Below are 18,309 nucleotides of genomic sequence, written 5' to 3' on the forward strand. Positions count from 1 at the left end.
AGTAAAAAATAAAATAAAATTAATTGTATGTGTAGTCTTTAGCCATTATGTTATTTTTGGCTCAAACTCACAGCCCTGGCTCCTTCTCCCAGGTCTTGGGATCACATCCATACCTTGCCCTCTTTAATTGTTTTAAACATGGTATCTCCAGGACAGCAGCACACTACGACATTTTACTAGGTAGATGATATATATATATATATATATATATATATATATATATATATATATATATATATATAACCAGAGAGGAAAGGCTGAGGGATTCTGGTCCTCGGAGACTGAGTGAAAAAGATCTCTGAGAATTCTAGGCCCCAGAGTGAGATTTCAAAGTTGCCATGAATTTTATCATAGCCTGAAGCAAAATGAAGCTTTAGTTCAATACTGGCACCATATGGCTGATAAATACAGAAACCTGTTGAGAGACAGGAAGACATCAGGAAATATAGAAGAAGCAGGAGCTGGTGGAATAAGGAGGAGGGGTTTGTTTATAGTCTCCTTTACAGAGCCGTACCTGCAGTCCCAGAATTCAGGAGGCTGAGGCAGAAGGATCACTGTGAGTTTGAAGCTGGTCTGAGCAACATGGTGAGGCTCTGCCTTGTTGAAACCAGAATGAATAATAAACCGGCAGTCCCAGTCGGCAAGCTCAGCACTGGGGCGTGAGCCGGACAGGATCTCCTGAGCCTACTGTGTCCCTGGGGCCCACGTCAGACTCAGCTGGAGAGCTGAGGCGTCTTGGCATGCCCACCCTTAGAACAGGGCTGATGTCTAGAACGCTCCAGAGACAATGCAGAGAGAGTGCTGGAGTGGCTACTGGGCACCTCTCGCCCTTTTCTGAGGGGCTTTCCTTGGATTAATTCCCATTCCCTGGGGCCTGGGAGAGGCACTTGTGTCCCCCCTGTCTGAAAGGCAGTGACCCTTTGACTGTCGAGTGAGAGATGTTTGCCGAAGGAGCCTGAAGATTCTTCTCACGCTGTACAGAGAACTTCCCACATATGTCAGTAAGTGCAAACCTCAGAGAGCCTAGCAGGCTGGTGCCCTCTGACCTCTGAGAAGCTGTCATTGCCCAAACTTCTTGAGTGAGGATTTGTTTTCATTTCCTGCTCTTTCTGACTCTCTTGTTTGTATATATTGCTATTTTTAAGTGTCTCTGGCAAATAATGAAGAGGTAAAATTAAATTATATTTATATGAATTGCTAGTATGTGGGTTTTTTTTTAATTTAATAGACTTTCTCCGCTTGATGCTGTGAACTAGTTTCATTTTTTTAATTTATTATTATATATAAGTACATGGTAAACTGTCTTCAGACATACCAGAAGAGGGTATCAGATCTCATTACAGATAGTTGTGAACCACCATGTGGTTGCTAGGATTTGAACTCAGGACCTTTGGAAGAGCAGTCAGTGCTCTTAACCACTGAGCTATCTCTCCAACCCCTGTGAACTAGTTTCTAATGTAGGAACAAGACTGAGGAAAGGGTCGGTGTCCAAATCTCTGGGCAAGCAGTGCACAGCATCTGTCCACATTCATGTACTGGTCAGTGCCTGACCATTTAGAGGAGAATTTGATGCTGGGTTTCCCACTGAGCCATGATATTGTGATTTCTTATCTCTTCTTTCTGGAACTTTTTTAAAATTTATAATTTGTCTGTAGGTCTGTCTTCTTTATGAAATATAAAAACAAGAAGTGGTGGCTTTGTAAGCTTCATTTTCTTCTTAAGTTACATAATATGACACTTCAGTTAACTACACTGGGTTGCTCCTAGGAGTGGTTTCAATGTATTTAGCACCCTGTCTGTATTAGTCAGAGTTTCTCTGGAGTAACAGAACTTTTTAGAGTAAATAACATATATCATATATAATGTATATGAAATGTATAATTTTATCATATAATTACTACATATCACTTAATATATTATAACATTATATATAACATATAGTGTAATATAATATATTATGATATGTGTAAATATATATAGAGAGAAAGAGAAAGAGAGGGGTTGGGGATTTAGCTCAGTGGTAGAGCGCTTGCCTAGGAAGCGCAAGGCCCTGGGTTCGGTCCCCAGCTCTGAAAAAAAAGAACCAAAAAAAAAAAAAAAAAGAGAAAGAGAAAGAGAGGTGGGGGATTTATTAGAATGACTTACAGACTGGCTGTAAACAGAAAGTCTAAGAATCCAGTAGTTGGGCTGGAGAGATGGCTCAGAGGTTAAGAGCACTGACTGCTCTTCCAGAGGTCCTGAGTTCAATTCCCAGCAACCACATGGTGGCTCACAACCATCTATAATCAGGTCTGGTGCGCTCTTCTGGCCTGCAGGTGCATACATGCAGGCAGAAAGCTGTATGATGTATACATAATAAATAAATAAATGTTAAAAAAAAAAAGAATCCAGTAGTTGCTCAGTCCACAAGGCTGACTGTCTCATCCGGTCTTCAGTAGATGCTGGAATTCGGAAGAAGTAGGCTCTAATGCCAGTGACGAAATGGTCTTGCTAGCAAATCGAGAGCAAGCAGGCAGACATCAAAAGCTGCTTCCTCCCATGTCCTCACATAGGCTTCCTGAAGAAAGTTTGGCCAGGATTAAAGGTGTGTCCCCTTACCTCAAAAATTCAGATTAGAAGTAGATCTTCTTACTTTAAATTAGGCAGAGGTGTGCCCTCCGCTTTTGATTTTAGTTAATTCCTGATGTAGTTAAGTTGACAACCAAGGACAGCCACCACACTGCCCAGACCATGTAGGATTTGTACAGGTCCACTTCCAGCACGGCTGTGCTTGAGGTAGCCGGCCCAGGGCTGCAGTTATATTCTCTTGAGTTGCTGATATTCTGGGGAGCAAGACCTGGATCTAACGGTCATTTGATTCTTCTAAATTCAAGCTCATATCCTAAGCACACTGAAGAGATGTGATGCTATCATCCTATTTGACACAAGAAGAAAAGAGCTCGGAGCTAAATAGCTTGGCAGGGTTGCCTGATCAGATGCTGGACTGGGACCAGACACAAGCAGTTCAGACTGCTGCTCTTTTTTTAAGTCTATTTTTTAATTTTTAAATTATGTGTATGTGTGTGTGCATGAACATGTGCACGTGTGTGTGCGTGTGTGTGCGTGTGTGTGTGTGTGTGTGTGTGTGCGTGTGTGTGTGTGTGTGTGTGTGTGTGTGTGTGTGTGTGTGTGTGTGTAGGTTCCAAAGGAAGTCAAAAGAAAATGTCAGATGGAATTGGAGTTATAGGCAGTCGTGAGCCACCCACATTTGTGCTGGGAACGGAACTTGGGTCCTCTGCAAGAGCGGCACGCACTAAGCCATCCCTCCAGCTGCCAGAAGGGTACTCTTAAGAGCTATGATAAACTGATTTGCTAACCCACAGCCCTTCTACTCTTTCCCTACCCCCTTAAATGAATACATAGTTGTTTTGTTTAATTCCGTGAGATGAGCTCTCATTGCGTAGCTCACAGTCCTCCTGGTTGGTGCTGGGATCCAGTGCTGCTGTACCTGACCACTCACAGCATTTTAAAATATGTTTTCTAATTGTAAAAGACATAAAAATGTGTCGTCCTACCCAGGACAGGCACACTTCAGTAGCGAGCAATAGTCAGACTATTCTGTGCTCTCCAGGGCTCCTCGTCTGCGTGTTCTGAATTGTCGGAGGATGTCTTGGTGCACCGTGCACTCGAACGTTGATTTCTGTATGCAGAGATCTGGTTGCAGTCGGAGCTTTGGCTTTGCCCCCATCATCTCCTGGTGCAGTGTTTTCTAAGGCTTGGATGGTTCGCCGTCATCTTCTGATTGGTCAATAAAGAGCTGATCAACTTATATCTGGGAAGGAGAGGAAAAGGTGGGACTTCTGTCCCTGAGAGAGAAAAAGCGGGTCTAAAAATGGAACAGAGGGCGTCACCATTGGGAACCCGGGGAGTCGCCATTGGACATGAATGGAGATGGAGGAGTCAGAGAGAGACGTGATGACCGTGGGTGCACAGATATCTTTTCAAGATCCTGCTTTCAGTGTTGTATACTGCCACCTATCTACCCGCCTACCTCTATCCCTATCTGTCTGTCTGTCTATCTTTCTTTCTATCATCTATAATCTATCATCTATCTAGATCTATCATCTATCTATTCATCTGTCTATATCTATCATCTACCTACATACCTATTATCTATCAATCAATCAATCTATCTGTCTATCGTCTATCTCAACCTATCATCTAATCATCTGTCTACATCATCTACCTACATACCTACCCATATTATCCATCTGTCTGTCTGTCTGTCTGTCTGTCTGTCTGTCTGTCATCCATCTATCTATCTATCTATCTATCTATCCATCTATCATCCATCTATCATTCACCCATTCACCATTCACCCACCATATTATTATCCATCCATCATCCATCTATCCATCATCCATCCATCCATCTATCTACCCACCTACCCATATTATCTGTCTGTCTGTCTGTCTGTCTGTCTGTCTATCTATCTATCATCACCCACCACCACCTATATTATCTATCTATCTATCTATCTATCTATCTATCTATCTATCTATCTATACCTATATTATCTCTCTCTCTCTCTCTCTCTATCTATCTACCTACCTACCTACCTACCTACCTATCTAATCTAACCTCGTATCTATCTATATAGAGAATAAGATAGAGGTGACATTATAAACATTTTCCAGACAAACACACACTACTTTCCATAGAGTTTCACTGTTTCCTATTCTGACCAAGAGCATATAATATTGCCAGTTGTGGTAGTTTGAATATGCTTGGCCCATGGGAAGCGGCACTATCAGGAAGTGTAGCCTTGTTGGAGGAAGTGCATCGCCATGGAGGTGGGCTTTGAAGCTCTGTCCAGTATGGAAGGGATGCTCCCTCTAGCTACCTGGGAGAGCATCTGTTTGCCTTCGGAACAAGACGTAGAACTCTCAGCTCCTCCAGCGCCATGCCTGCCTGGACGCTGCCATGCTTCCTGCCATGATGATAATGGACTGAACCTCTGAACCTGTAAGCCAGCCCCAATTAAATGTTGTCACTTATAAGAGTTGCCTTGGTCATGGTGTCTCTTACCTAAGACAGAAGTCATCCGCAGTCTTGCCAACTCTAGAGTTCGGCTTCCTTTCCAACTTCCAGCACGGTTCACCCTCATGGGCCTTTGATTCATTGTGGTTTAGATCTGTGCAAATCTGAGAGTGTTTCATATGGCTGCTGCTGTTTGCATACATTCTTTGGAGAAACACATGTTCAGGCTCTCTGATCACGTTGTGAACTCACTCTATTTTTACGTCTATTTTTGCGTTTGTGTGCTACATGCATGGTGCCCACGGAAGCCACAAGAGGGCATTAGGTCACCTAGAACTAGAGTTATAGATGGTCGTGAGCAGCCATGTGGATGCTGGGACCAAACCTGAGTCATCTGCAAGAGCAGCCGGTGTTCTTAACCACGGAGCTGTCTCAGCAGCCCCTCTTTTTATTGAAAAAGTTTTTTGAGCTGCGGGAACACAGGCATGTGCCACCACGGCCTGATGATCTGTTTAGCCCTTGATGTCTGTGTTCTCACAGTTTCAGGGAGCATCTCTTAGGTTGGTTCTTTTCCTGTGCATTTCTTTAAAGTGAGCATTTCATTTGTCACGATTTTTTTTTTCTTTTTTTTTTGGAGCTGGGGACCGAACCCAGGGCCTTGCGCTTGCTAGGCAAGTGCTCTACCACTGAGCTAAATCCCCAACCAGGTTGGTTCTTTTCAAGAGCTCAGAGAAGATGTTATTAAAAATGACATCAGTAGGCACCGTGACCAGGCCAGACAGGCACATACCTACCTTCAAGACTAGGGTCTTTAACCTAAGTTCACATAAATACCTATTTAAAAGTTACTGTGGCCTTTTTTGCCTGATTTTTTTTTTCTCACGGAGCCTGGGATGGCCTTTAAGCCAGTCTGTTACCGAGGCTGACCTTGAACACCTATCTTCCTGCCTTTATCTCCGGGTGTTGGCATCACGCCTGGCTGGCTGTTCCTTACAGCGTGTGCTGTGTGCTGCTGAAGCACGAGAGCCGTCGCAAACCTATTTAACAGTGAAACAGAAGTCGTCAAAAAAGGAATGGGTGGGTGTGTTTATACCTCAGAAACCAAGGCAGGAGGATTGTGAGTTTGAAGCCAACCTGGGCTACTGTGTGACCCTGTCAGGAGGGAAGGATGTAATATCCACAGTGGTCCTGTCTGTGGTCTCAGGACTGTGCTATCTGTGTCTGATGGGATCACTTTAGAAATGCACACATCAGGACTCTTCTATAGGCTGGCAAGCAGAAACAGGGTCCAGTGGTCCTCCCAAAGGGACACCTGGGGACAAATTAGTATAGCTTATCAAACTCGCCAAGGCTCCTCCTTCCAGGACCTGCCTCCTGCATGACGTGGTAGTGGTGGATTTCTCTAGTGGGATACGGGAGGGCATTCCTGCCATCCTCTCATGCCTAGACAAAGACAGGAGGCTTGTGAGTTCAAGGTCAGCCTGGGCTCCACAGCAGACCAGGCTTCAGTAAATAACTAGATAATTTTAAAAACAATAAAATCCCCCACAGTTCGGGGATGAGAATATAGAGACGGCTTTGCAGCTAGAACCCACAGAGCAAGGGATGGGAGACCCTTTTGCCGAAGGACACACGCTGCCTTTGTAATTTTAGGCTAAGGAAAAGAAAACTGGCTGGCATTTTGGGAAAAGGAACATTAAAAAATGCGTTCTCTTTTACCCCTAAAATTAGAATGTTTAGCCTATAAATAACACTGAATGCACACCAGGGTGAGCAGTTTAACTACGAGCTGTCTAATGACTACAGTAGCCGAATGGAAAACAGTACAGCCATCCCAGCTATGAACGGTCCAAACTTAGAAACACACAGGGGTTTCTGAGAGGTGGGACCTGCTTCCAGTCAGACAAGAGGACTTCTTTGCTTTGGGCATCTCCTACATTCTGGGACAGAGGAGGCATCTGAGGAGGATGCCTGCCACAGAGAGGTAGCACCTGGCATCGGGCCATTAGTGGGTGGCTTACACCAGTCACAGCCACCATTCTTGCACCTGCTCCCAAAGTCCAGCTGCCCTCCTGTTTATATCCACGCGCAGCGTGAACCACACTGACGTGCTTATAAACTCCCAGTAAGGTTTTCATTTGGGGACACTTCACAGTGTTGACGTCGCCATGACAGTCTAGGATTTCTGGGTCAGTATTGTGAGCATTTCTGACAGTCCTGCTGCGTGGTGTGGGAACCTGACTTGCACACCTAGAGATGTTGGCTGATAGATACTATCTAGCAGTTCAGTGTAGTGACCAAACCAAAACCAACAACAAAACAAACAACAACCAAACCAAACCAAACCCAAAATACCTCTCTATTCACTGCCCAGGCCCCTGAGGGGAGGGTGTAAAAGTCTCACCCATCCCCAGACTGAGAGTCTCTATTGTGAAGATTTTATGTTCTTTTCTGGAACAAGGTGGATGGGGGAAGGGGAAGCCACCCCCATCACCCTCCTTACTGCCATTAAGACCTCTGCCACTCTGGTTGCTCTTAACCCTTGTCACTGCCTCCCTAGGATCAAGGGCTGGTGTCTGAGGCTGAGACTCTCTTCTTGGGAAGAAAGAAATGGGTAAGAAAATAAGTCATGGTGGGTGGAGGAGGAAGGAACCTTCTCATACCTGAAAACACACACACACACACACACACACACACACACACACACACACACACACACACACACACACACACCATGGTCATCTTTAATTGTCAACTTGACGTCGCCTACCATTGTCTGGGAAGAAAGGCCCACCGAGAAACTGTCTCAGAGGGTTGGTCTGTGGGTGTGCCTCTGGGGGATTTTTTGTTAATAGAAGGAGAGAGCCCATCTTGGTGGTGGGTAGCACCATTCCCTAGGCAGGAAGTCAGGAGCTGTACTGCGTGGAGAAATCCAGCATAAGTGCCAGCAAACACGCATGCATTCATCTCCTTCTGCTCTTGACTGTAGGTGTGCTGCGGCGGAAGTTCTTGCCTTGACTTCCTCATCATGACCAACTGTAACCCAGTCTACACAGTGAGCTCCAAGTCAGCCAGGGCTACACAGCAAGGCATTGTCTCAGAAAAGTCAATTCACTGATAAATACAACCAGCTGTTGCCACTGTGTCACTTCTCCTGAAAACTGATACCTGGACCCTGAAACACCTGAACTCTGTGACACCTGGACACTGAGACACCTGGACACTGTATAACTTCACTTGAACTCTGTGTCATTTTACCTGAACACAGTGACATCTGGATACTGTGACACATGAACACTGTGTGACTTCACTTGAACTCTATGTCATTTTACTTGAACACTAAGACACCTGGACACTGAGACACTTGGACACTGAGACACCTGGACATGAAACACCTGGACACTGAGACACCTGGACACTAAGACACCTGGACACTGAGACACCTGGACATGAAACACCTGGACACTGAGACACCTGGACACTGAGACACCTGGATACTGTGTGACTGCACTTGAACTCTGTGCCATTTTACCTGAACACAGTGACAGTGACATTTGGACACTATGACACATGAACACTGTGTGACCTCATTTGAATTCTGTGTCATTTTATTTGAACATTGAGAACCTGGACACTGAGACACCTGGGCATGAGACACCTGGACACTGAGACACCTGGACACTGAGACACCTGGACATGAGACACCTGGACACTGAGACACCTGGACACTGTGTGACTTCACCTGAAGTCTGTGACACTTCACCTGAAGCAGCTGAGGGAAGCAAGTGTGGCTGCTGTCATAGCCCTGAGAAGCCACAACTATGGGAATGTCCTGCTCTCATTCTGTCTCTCTCTCCCTATGGACATTTAGCTAAGAGCTGGGGTGAGAAAAGTCCCAGTCTCTCTGCATTCCCAGGCATGTTGTAAAAATCACCTGAGGCCCTGTTCCTAGGCAGGTGTCCCTGAAGCAGGCACAGAGAGGAGCAGCTACAGCACAGGTCTTATTGCCCTAGTTCTTAGAGGTTCCTACCACCCCTGACCTCTTCTGTGTTGTGAGTACCACAGTGGGTGTCATGGTTCCCCCACCCCCTCTCTGGAAAGCACATGAGCCGACACAGAACAAAGTGCTTCTGGCTCCTCCTCATTACTGTCAAAACCATGGCTGGACCCCACAAGCAAGAGAGCCAACCTCAGCCATGCCTGACCCAACTCTCATCACCACGTATGGAACAACGCACTGACTCGGGGTACACAGGGTACACCCACCCTCCGCTGCCTGCATCGTCCACCTGAGCTGCTGGAGTGCTCCCACTCGTGAGCCCTTCGGGGAAAGTGAGTCTCTCCAACCCCAGCATGAGGTTTGCAGGGCGCTCAAACTCATCATGTCAGGGCTATTGACCTAACAGTAGGGACTCAGAACAACACGCACCAGCAGGCATGCAGTAACTCTAAGGGGCCTTCCCCCTTGTTCCCCTTGGGGCTTCCAAGTGGAGAGACTTTGTTTTTATGTAGTCTGGGCTGGCCTTGAACTGGCTACGTAGCCAAAGATGACCATAAGCTTCTGATCTCCTGTCTCCTTTCCTCCACCTCCCAAGTGCTTGGATTATAGGTGTGCACTTCATGCCCAGCTTATGAGGGGATGGCTTGGAACCCAAGGCTTCATGTTTGCTAGACAAGCATAGCACCGACTCCACGGTTCCAGGCTGACGGGTGAATTTAGAACAGAGGAATCTAGTTTTTGTATCAGTCTCAGGGTAAAGTCGCATAGAGAAAGGCATTCCAGTCCTTTGACCCTTCAGCTTGAGGTCCTAAGGTTATGTCAGGTCCCAGCCACCCTGCCAGTTCTGTATGGGTCAGCCAACTGTGCCAGTTCATGTGAAGTCGCACCTTCCTTAAGTGCCATGTTACCCAAGGGCTGTTATCATGATGGGCACCCTGCATGCCACCATCAGGGACAGAGGCAGCCGCTGGATGGAGCCTTATGGTCAGTCATAAAGGTATTTCTTGTAATTTCAATCAAAGCAGATGGCTTTGCCTGGGTCTCTGCATAAGCATTTGGATAAGCAGACTTTCTGGGCTCTGGGCTTCCGGGAAGGAAAGCAAGTGACAGGTCAGACAGCTCTCGATTACAGAGAACTTCCCAGGCAACAGGAAGTTTTATAATCCACTGTGCTCATGACAGTGAGTGCTGGAGGAGGGTGCTGGTCAACACAGTAGCACAGAATTGAGAAGGCCTTTCTCCTCTCCTCTTCTGTTCCTGCCTATCTGTCAGTCAGTCAGTCAGTCAGTCAGTCTGTATCTGTCTGTCTGCCTCTTTATCACACACAGACACACACACAGACACACACAGACACAGACACAGACACACACACACACACACACACACACACACACACACACACACACCTCTCTTCTGCAAACTTCCTGCTCAGAGAAACTTTTAAAAAACATTTGTGCCTTGGATGGATTTACAGTTTGTGTCTGAGGAGATTGAGGCAGAAGGATTGCTGTGAGTATAAGGCCACATAGTGAGACCCTGTCTTAAAAAATAATTAATACATAAAATGTAGGAGCTGTGTATGTTGGAGAGCTCTTACACTCCAAACACTGGGGAAGAAGAAGCAGAGGGATCAGGGGTTCAAAGTCATCCTTGGCTACATAGTGAGTTTGAGGCCAACCTGGGCTACATGAGAGCCTGTCTCTAATAAATGATGTAATATAGATCAATTGAGTGGTCCTTTGGCAACACAAACACCTGATACTCATGGCTTCGCTCACTGTTGCTTGGCTTCTCTGGCCTGGAGAAGTGTTTCCCCCCGGAGAACCAAGAGAAGGAGGTTTTCCATGAAAAACCAATTTCTTGGGCTTTAGTTCCTGGCTACCTGTGTCTAAAGTCTGTAGCCAAAGCTGGGCATAATGGTGTATGCCTTGGAAAGCCAAAGAAAGGTGATCTCAAATTAAAGGTCAATCTGGCATATTCAGTGAGACTCATTTAAAAACGAAACCTCAAACTTGGTAGCCATGCCACTGCTGCAGAGAGCTCTCTCTCTCTCTCTCTCTCTCTCTCTCTCTCTCTCTCTCTCTCTCTCTCTCTCTCTCTCTCTCTCATCTTTCAGCTTGTTGGCCAGTTTCAGGTCATGATCCTGACTCCAACCAGAATAGCCTTCCGAGCTGCTCTTATCGGATTCGATGGTCACCTCCCGGAAGCCCTGAGCAGGAACATGGTGTTAAGCCAGGTCTCACCGGTCCGTGGAGGTCATTGCTCTGGAAGGCAGCCTGTATGTCCTGTGCTGAGGGTCATAACTGGTGTCTGCCTCTGATTCCAGCCTCCTTGTCCTGCCCTTGGGTTTGAGGCAAGCGCTGCATGTTTTTTTTCAACACTCCTCCCTCCGTGCCTCTCCATCCCGGGCTGGCACTCTGATGCCTAACGGCCATCCCGCACAGGAGTTTGTTCCACGGAGGTTTTACAAACTGGTCAAGGCATTACTTTACGGTCGAGCATGACCCTGTGTGTAATGAGCACTCACCTGCCACCCCGAGTTCTCTTGGGAATCTATTCTTCAAAGGTAGTAAATTATCTCGAGCCAAAGTTCTCACCGAGAAAGCTCTTCCAGGCCACAGCCAAGTCCCAAGCAGAGGATCCCCTAATTAGCTAGGTGCTCTTAGAGATAATGTCCACCAGGCTGGGGAGATGGCTCCATGGATAAAGGATGGCACCTGCTGCAAAGGCTTACAGCCTGAGCCTGATTTCCCAGGACCCACGTGGAGCACTCCTCCACACCTCAAAGCTGCCCTTCATGTGCACAATATTTAGGAGCCTGTCCCCCTCTACATACGTGGAATAAAAAACATCTGTGAGAAACGTATGGTTATAGAGAAGCTAAATTTCGAGTGAATTTCCTCACCTAAGAATGAGGAAATCGAGGGGACCAAGGTAAGATCAGCCTGTAGGTGTGCTGGTCCCCCGGCTCTGTATGTTCAATGCACAACAGTTTGTCTTCAAATAGCATTACCCTACTCCACCCCCAGCCCCCAGAAACAACATCTCCTTGAGGGAAGCCAAAGAGAAGTTTCAGAATTTTCCTGAGACATTGCTGTATCTAAAGGGGTTCCTGATTTTAGTAGAGGCCAAATTGCTAAGCCAGCCCTCAGTCACCTTCTCTCCTGTGGATATCAGAGGCACAAACACACCTGCCTTCCGGTTTATTACTGTGCCAAACGGATTCTTTGCCATTTCAGGTCATCCTTCAGATGCTCAGATTGTCGGCCATTCTCACGACTGTTCACACCATGCCGATGAACAGCATGAGAGCTAAGGCTGAATGGAAGCTGGTCCCAGGGAGCTGGCAGGGTCGGGGCCTCTGTGAGCCTCTGCTCACACTGACATCCCCTGACCCATCTGTAAACTTGTCTTATGTGCACTCCCGTTTAAAGACATATTTAGTATAAATGTATCCAGGGTTGGCCTGGAACTCATTTTGTAGCCCAGAATGACCTTGGATCTCTGATCTCCCTGTTCCTGCCTCCCAAATGCTGGTGTCTCAGGCCGGTAACACCACACCCAGCTCAAAATGTTGTTGATTCGTTGGCCTTGAATTGGCTGCCAGCGTGCTGAGTGAGGTTTATCTCTGCTGTTTCACCCGAGCTGGCAGCCCCGCACTGTGACTCTAGACACAAAGATGCAGAAAATGAGGGGAAAAGCACGCACTGACTAGGGCCGGGAAGAGAAACTTGTTCATGGCTGGGAAAGCTGAAGGAAGAGAGCAGAGAGCAAGAGTCACCAAGCTCCAAGCAGTCGGGAATGTGTACAACCCGTGATTCTGCGTTTGTTTCCGAAAGCCAGAGTCGGTTGGCAGATACAGACTGAATAGTTGGGATTGATGGGGAATAAGGAACCCCCCCCCCCCCGTCCTCGTGCCCAAACATACCTCTGCCAAAAACTCCCATTCTTAGTGTTCCTCTGGAATTTTCCTGGGCCTGTTTTCTGGAGCTGGGGTTTCCCTAATGGGGACCTCGCCTTCCCCACTGTTAGTGTCTAGCTCTCTCCACAGGGAGTGTTTGTGAGCCAAGAGGAACTGGGTACAGTAAATGCAGTCCCCATGAAGCCCTCTGACCCCATGTGGGGCTTGTGGTGTGGAAGGAACCCTTCAGTTTAACAGAAGGACTGCAGCGGGGGAGAGGGGGCCCTGAGTAATAAAGCTTATTCCTCAGATCACGTTGTAGAGAGAATTGATTAGTTTGAGGATTGAAACTTCTTCCTAGGCCCTTATAGACTGGGTCCTGGAGTTCGATGCCAGCCCCAGAGCGTCAGTGTCAGAGGCAACTCTCCCTGGGCATTTCAAGCTGATGCACCAATGTCCAAGGAGAAACCTAGAAGCCTCAGGAGAAGTATCTGGAGTCTGGGCCGTGTTCTGGAGCAGGTGAGACTCTGGAGCTGGACTTCCAGCCTGTGAGATACCATCCCTGGCCTCGGAGCACGGCTTCTAGGAACTGACTGGATGGGAGGCGTATCCCACAGGCGTTCTCCCAGGTCGTTCTCAGCAGGGCTGCAGGACGCTGTTCCAAGGCTTATCTTGAGCTCCAGCCTGACCCTGCCCAGATAAAAGCTGCTTCCATGCTCAGTGGCTGTGTGCAATCTCTGGAAATCTAGACGCTGAATTACAGCCCAGCTCGAGAATGGAATTCATTCATACATATTCCCTAAAAAGAGTCACAGATATTCCAACACCAAAGAACAGAAGGACTGTTTCTCTACCCAACGTCCCTGCCCCCTAAGAACAGAAAGGCTGACTCCGGCAGTTTCTACTGCTGCTACTCAGTACTCCCCACACCCCAAATTTAAAAACTGTCTGCAGCCTCATGGAGACGAACTGGCTGAACAGCAGGAAGAGTGAGGAGAACTGGTTGAGGGTTGGTGGTTCACCCTACCTTCTGCAGAAGCCCTGGGTCTGATGTGCCTTCTGGACTCCCTTTGCCTCCCTCCCCAGGGGGGCCCAGCCAAGCAAGGGTGGCAACTGCCACAGGAAATCATAAAAGCTTGCCTCTTCTTGTTTAATTATCTTTTTAGTTTATTTTTGACACCTGTTTCCCCCGATTGCAGCAGTTGTCAAGGTCAGCATGAAGATACCTGACCTTCTGACAGGGGCGGTGACCGGCATGATGCCGGTGCAAGGCCTTTAGTAAGACAGACGGTTATGTAATTTATACTTCAACAAGATTACAGTGATCGTTCTGCCACTAAAACTTGAGTGCCATGTGTGCTGGTTGTAAAATGTTTTATTTTTACTTGTGTGTGTATGTGTGTGAGAGGTGTGTGTGTGTGTGTGTGTGTGTGTGTGTGTGTGTGTGTGTGTGTGTGTGTGTGTGTGTGTGTGTGTGTGTGTGTGTGTGTGCCAGTGCCCTTGGAGGCCATGAGGGAGTATCAGAACTCCTTCAGATGGAGTTACAGGTGTTTCCTACACAGATGCTGGAAACCGAGCCTGGGTTCTTTGGAAGAACAATAAACACTCTCAATTAGTGATCCATCTCTCCAGCACTCTCCACACCATTTCCCCAAACCTTTAAACTATATTTATTTACTTTGTATGGGTAAGCGTTCACTGCCACCCCCACCACCACCGTGAGATCCCAATATGAAAGTGACCACAATACAGTGTACTTAAGGGCATGGTGGCTGAGGCCACACGAATCTAGGTTGAATATGAGTCACAGATCCTTCCTCTGTTGAAGAATTATTTAGAAAAATAGCTCATATATGTAATATATATATATGTATGTACATATGATATCTGGCATATTAGTGAGCGTTCAAAAAGTATTTGCTATTATAGTGTTGATTAAATTAGAACAATTTTGTGATTTTTTTTTCCCCTAAAGAAACATGGAGTCCCGGGACCCATAAAGACAAGGGTGTAGTTATGATATGAGGTGGGAACCTGAAGGCTGGAGATTGTCCCAACAGGCACTTTGAGAGGGCAGGGGGCAGAATCTGACCTCTGAACCAGGAAGGGTAAAGCAAAGGTCCCAGGACAGAGGTGCCTGTCTGAGCTTCAAGCTGAGGTGGTGCTGAGCACAAAACCTCAGAGGTCCTGTTAAAAATCTCAGCTCCTCGCTGCACATTCCTCCAGTACCCTTGATAAGATTCTGAGCACCTAGGGGTTGGGGATTTAGCTCAGTGGAAGAGCCCCCTTGCCTAGGGCACAAGGCCCTGGGTTCGGGTCCCCAGCTCCGGAAAAAAAAAAGAACCAAAAAAAAAAAAAAAAAAGATTCTGAGCACCTACAGGGAGAGCTGACCACTCTGCTAGCCGGGGAAGCCATGGAAGCAAGTAATCATGGCTCTCCTCGAGGTACCTGCTTTCTACCAGGAGCTCCCTCCTGCAACTGCCCAGCTCCCAGCTCCTTCCCAATTATCACCTTAATCCTTCCAGTGTTTCGGGTAGGTAGCCATTACCAAACCCTGCTTCTGGACCAAGTAATTAACTCTGCCCCCAAATCAAACAGCAGGTGTGTGGCAAAACCAGGCTTCAAACATGGATGCAAACCAAAGGTAAGGCTTGTAAGCAGTTCTACTCTCATCTCCATCCTGCTGGTGGAGGAGAAAGGACTCAGGAGTTGAGAGGCGCGGAGGTCAGCCTGTTAGGTCCTGCCGTGGAGTCTGGCTTCCCACAAACGATGGCTGGAAATGACAGAGAGAAATGTAGATTTTCCTGGGAAAGTGTGTCATTCAAGCATAGCAAGAGGAAATGTGGTGGTTGAGGGTCAGCTCGTAACCACCGCCTCAAGGCCAACTGTTCTCTGGGGAAAGACTCAGAGCAGCTTGGTAGAGGCCCAGGTGGGAGGCCTTTGAGCATCAGTGAGGAAGTTGGAGGCTCCAAAGTCCAAGTGGGAGAGAAGACAAGTTGAAAGAGTGTGTGGTGGAGGGAGCTGAGGTCAGAGGAGCATCCCCGGTCACTGTGTGTCTGAGGCCAGCTGATGGGTGAGAAGATGGCAGGGTGGGAGATGGCCCTAGCCCTAGAAGGGAAACAAGGAGGCTAAAAGGCCAGCTTGTGGTATGGGTTAGAGACAGGCAGGGGACACTGCTGTCTTCCCTCTCAGGGGAGGGAGTTAGGAGCTTCGCATGCTGGGTTCCAAGTAGAATGTCAGAGAGAACAGGCCCAACTGCAAGCTTTTCTGCCCAGGTGTGGACCAACCTGCCAGGCCTCTCTGCCCGGGGAGCTGGGGAACACAGGCTGTGCCACTAGCCAAACGTCCCAGGGAACTCTGAGGTACAAATGTAACAAGATCAGGAAGGACAAGAACATGGGCCCCTCTGTGTGTTGTCTCCTCACCAAGTCCCTGATTACTCAACTCGAGTTCCTCCTCAACTTACCCAGCGAGCAGGCTCTGAAGAGGGAAATTTGTGCTGGGGGGTGGGCTAGAGAATCAATCCACCATGAGTCAGCTGTCTTCTAAAGTGGATCAGCTCCTTTCGATTAAGCACATTTTTTTCCCTGAAAGGCGATAATTCTAAATGTTTTTGTGGCCTGTGGAGAAAGGGACAAGGGTTCATTCTCGTTGATTAATTCCAAACAGCCTTGAAGGTCAACCGGTAAAAACAAAAAACAGGGTAATATATGGAGAAGAGGGGTTGCTCCAAAGAATGAGTGTGTCCAAACTTCTCTGTGTATCGGAACCACTGGGTTCTCTTTGAAATGAAGTGGCCGGTCAGGTGAGCCTGGGGAGGACGGGAAGTTCTGTGTTCAGCAAGCACAGAGCTCATGTGCTGGCGTTGCACACCAAGTTTATAGTAGTGTGCTTCTTCCTGCTGTATAGAGACTTAGACGTTATCTTCAGAGGGTGGGGCTGCCTCGGAGGTCAGTGGGCTGTGGTCAAACCTATCGAAGCAGAAAGTTTTATGTTCATTGGCAATTGTGAAGCTGACCAAGAGTTTAAATCTCACTTCTACCACATCTTAATGAAACTGGACAAATCGTGGGTCATCACTGCTTGAGGTTTCCTGACCTAAAAATAGGAATGGTTAAGATCTGAATTGTTAACTGCCTGCAGGGTAGTGGTAAGGACTGAATGAAACAATGTAACAAACGCAGTTTACTAGTAAAAGCAAAATGGCTTTGTCTATATAATCAGTATTGTTTCCACTACAATTACTACCTTGTTACATGAGGTTAATATAGCAAGGATTAACTTCCTTTTCTGGTGTGTGCACTGTGGGTGTGCGGATGTGTATTGCTTGCTGCCTGCTTTGATTTTAATTCTTTAAAATCCATTGATATTTTCATGTGTGCACATTTTCTCTGGTGCGCATGAGGAGGTCAAAGGACTATGTGTGGGAAGCAGTCCTCTCCACCATGCAGGTTCGGGATCAAACTGGAGTCACCGGGCTGGATAGTGAGTGCACTTACCTACTCAGCCCTCTCAAAGGCCCCCACTTTATTTTTTTGAGACAGAGTTTCCCACTGATCTGGAACTCTGGATTCAGTAGGCTAGGCTGGCTGGCTAGCAAGACCCAGAGATCTGCCTGCCTATGGACCAAGACAGCCCTCACCCCATCACCTTCCCAAAGCTTTTCACACGTGTTTTGGTCTCACCCTTCTTTGCCTGTGTGTTTCTTTGGAGCTAAGGCCTCATGCTATAGCCCTGGCTGACCTGAGCTACTGAAGGTCATCCCCCTGCCACAGTCTTACAAGTACTGGGATCTTAGATTTGAACCTTCTCTGCATCTCTTTCCCTATATTTTAATCCTCGTTGCCAAAGTACTTGAGCCTTTCCACCATTCCCTGCTCTCCAGTGAGCTCAGCTGGCCAGAAGGAAGGGCAGGGCTCACACACAGCGGCTGGTGGCACTTGTTGATTGAGCCTTTAGAAGTTCAGTTTGGGGGTGGGGACTGGAGAAGGGACTGAACTTGCTTAGGAGTATTGCAAAGGATTTGGTTTCAGTTCACGTTCTTACATACAGACTTTGTTTTGTTTTGTTTTCTGTTTTCTCTGATTAGCCCTGGCTGTCCTGGAACTCACTCTGCACATTCTGTTGTTGCCGTTTCGAGCTCCGATTTAGAAATATTTCTCTAAATCCTGAAGAATCTTTGTGATAGCCCACTTTGATTTAATAACCCGAGTTCTAGGGAAGAAGCTTGAGTACCTAGGGTTCCAGGGGTCATCCTCATGAGACTGTATTACATCGTGCTATCGCTAATGTAGTCTACTAGTGAGGAGTTAGAAATGACACAGTTGTCAGGAATGGGAAACAGCAAAACGCACCGGAGGTCTAAAGACAGAGAGTGGTAGGACAAAC

The sequence above is a fragment of the Rattus rattus genome, chromosome 6 (genome assembly GCF_011064425.1).
Source record: "Rattus rattus isolate New Zealand chromosome 6, Rrattus_CSIRO_v1, whole genome shotgun sequence".
Lineage (NCBI taxonomy): Eukaryota > Metazoa > Chordata > Mammalia > Rodentia > Muridae > Rattus > Rattus rattus.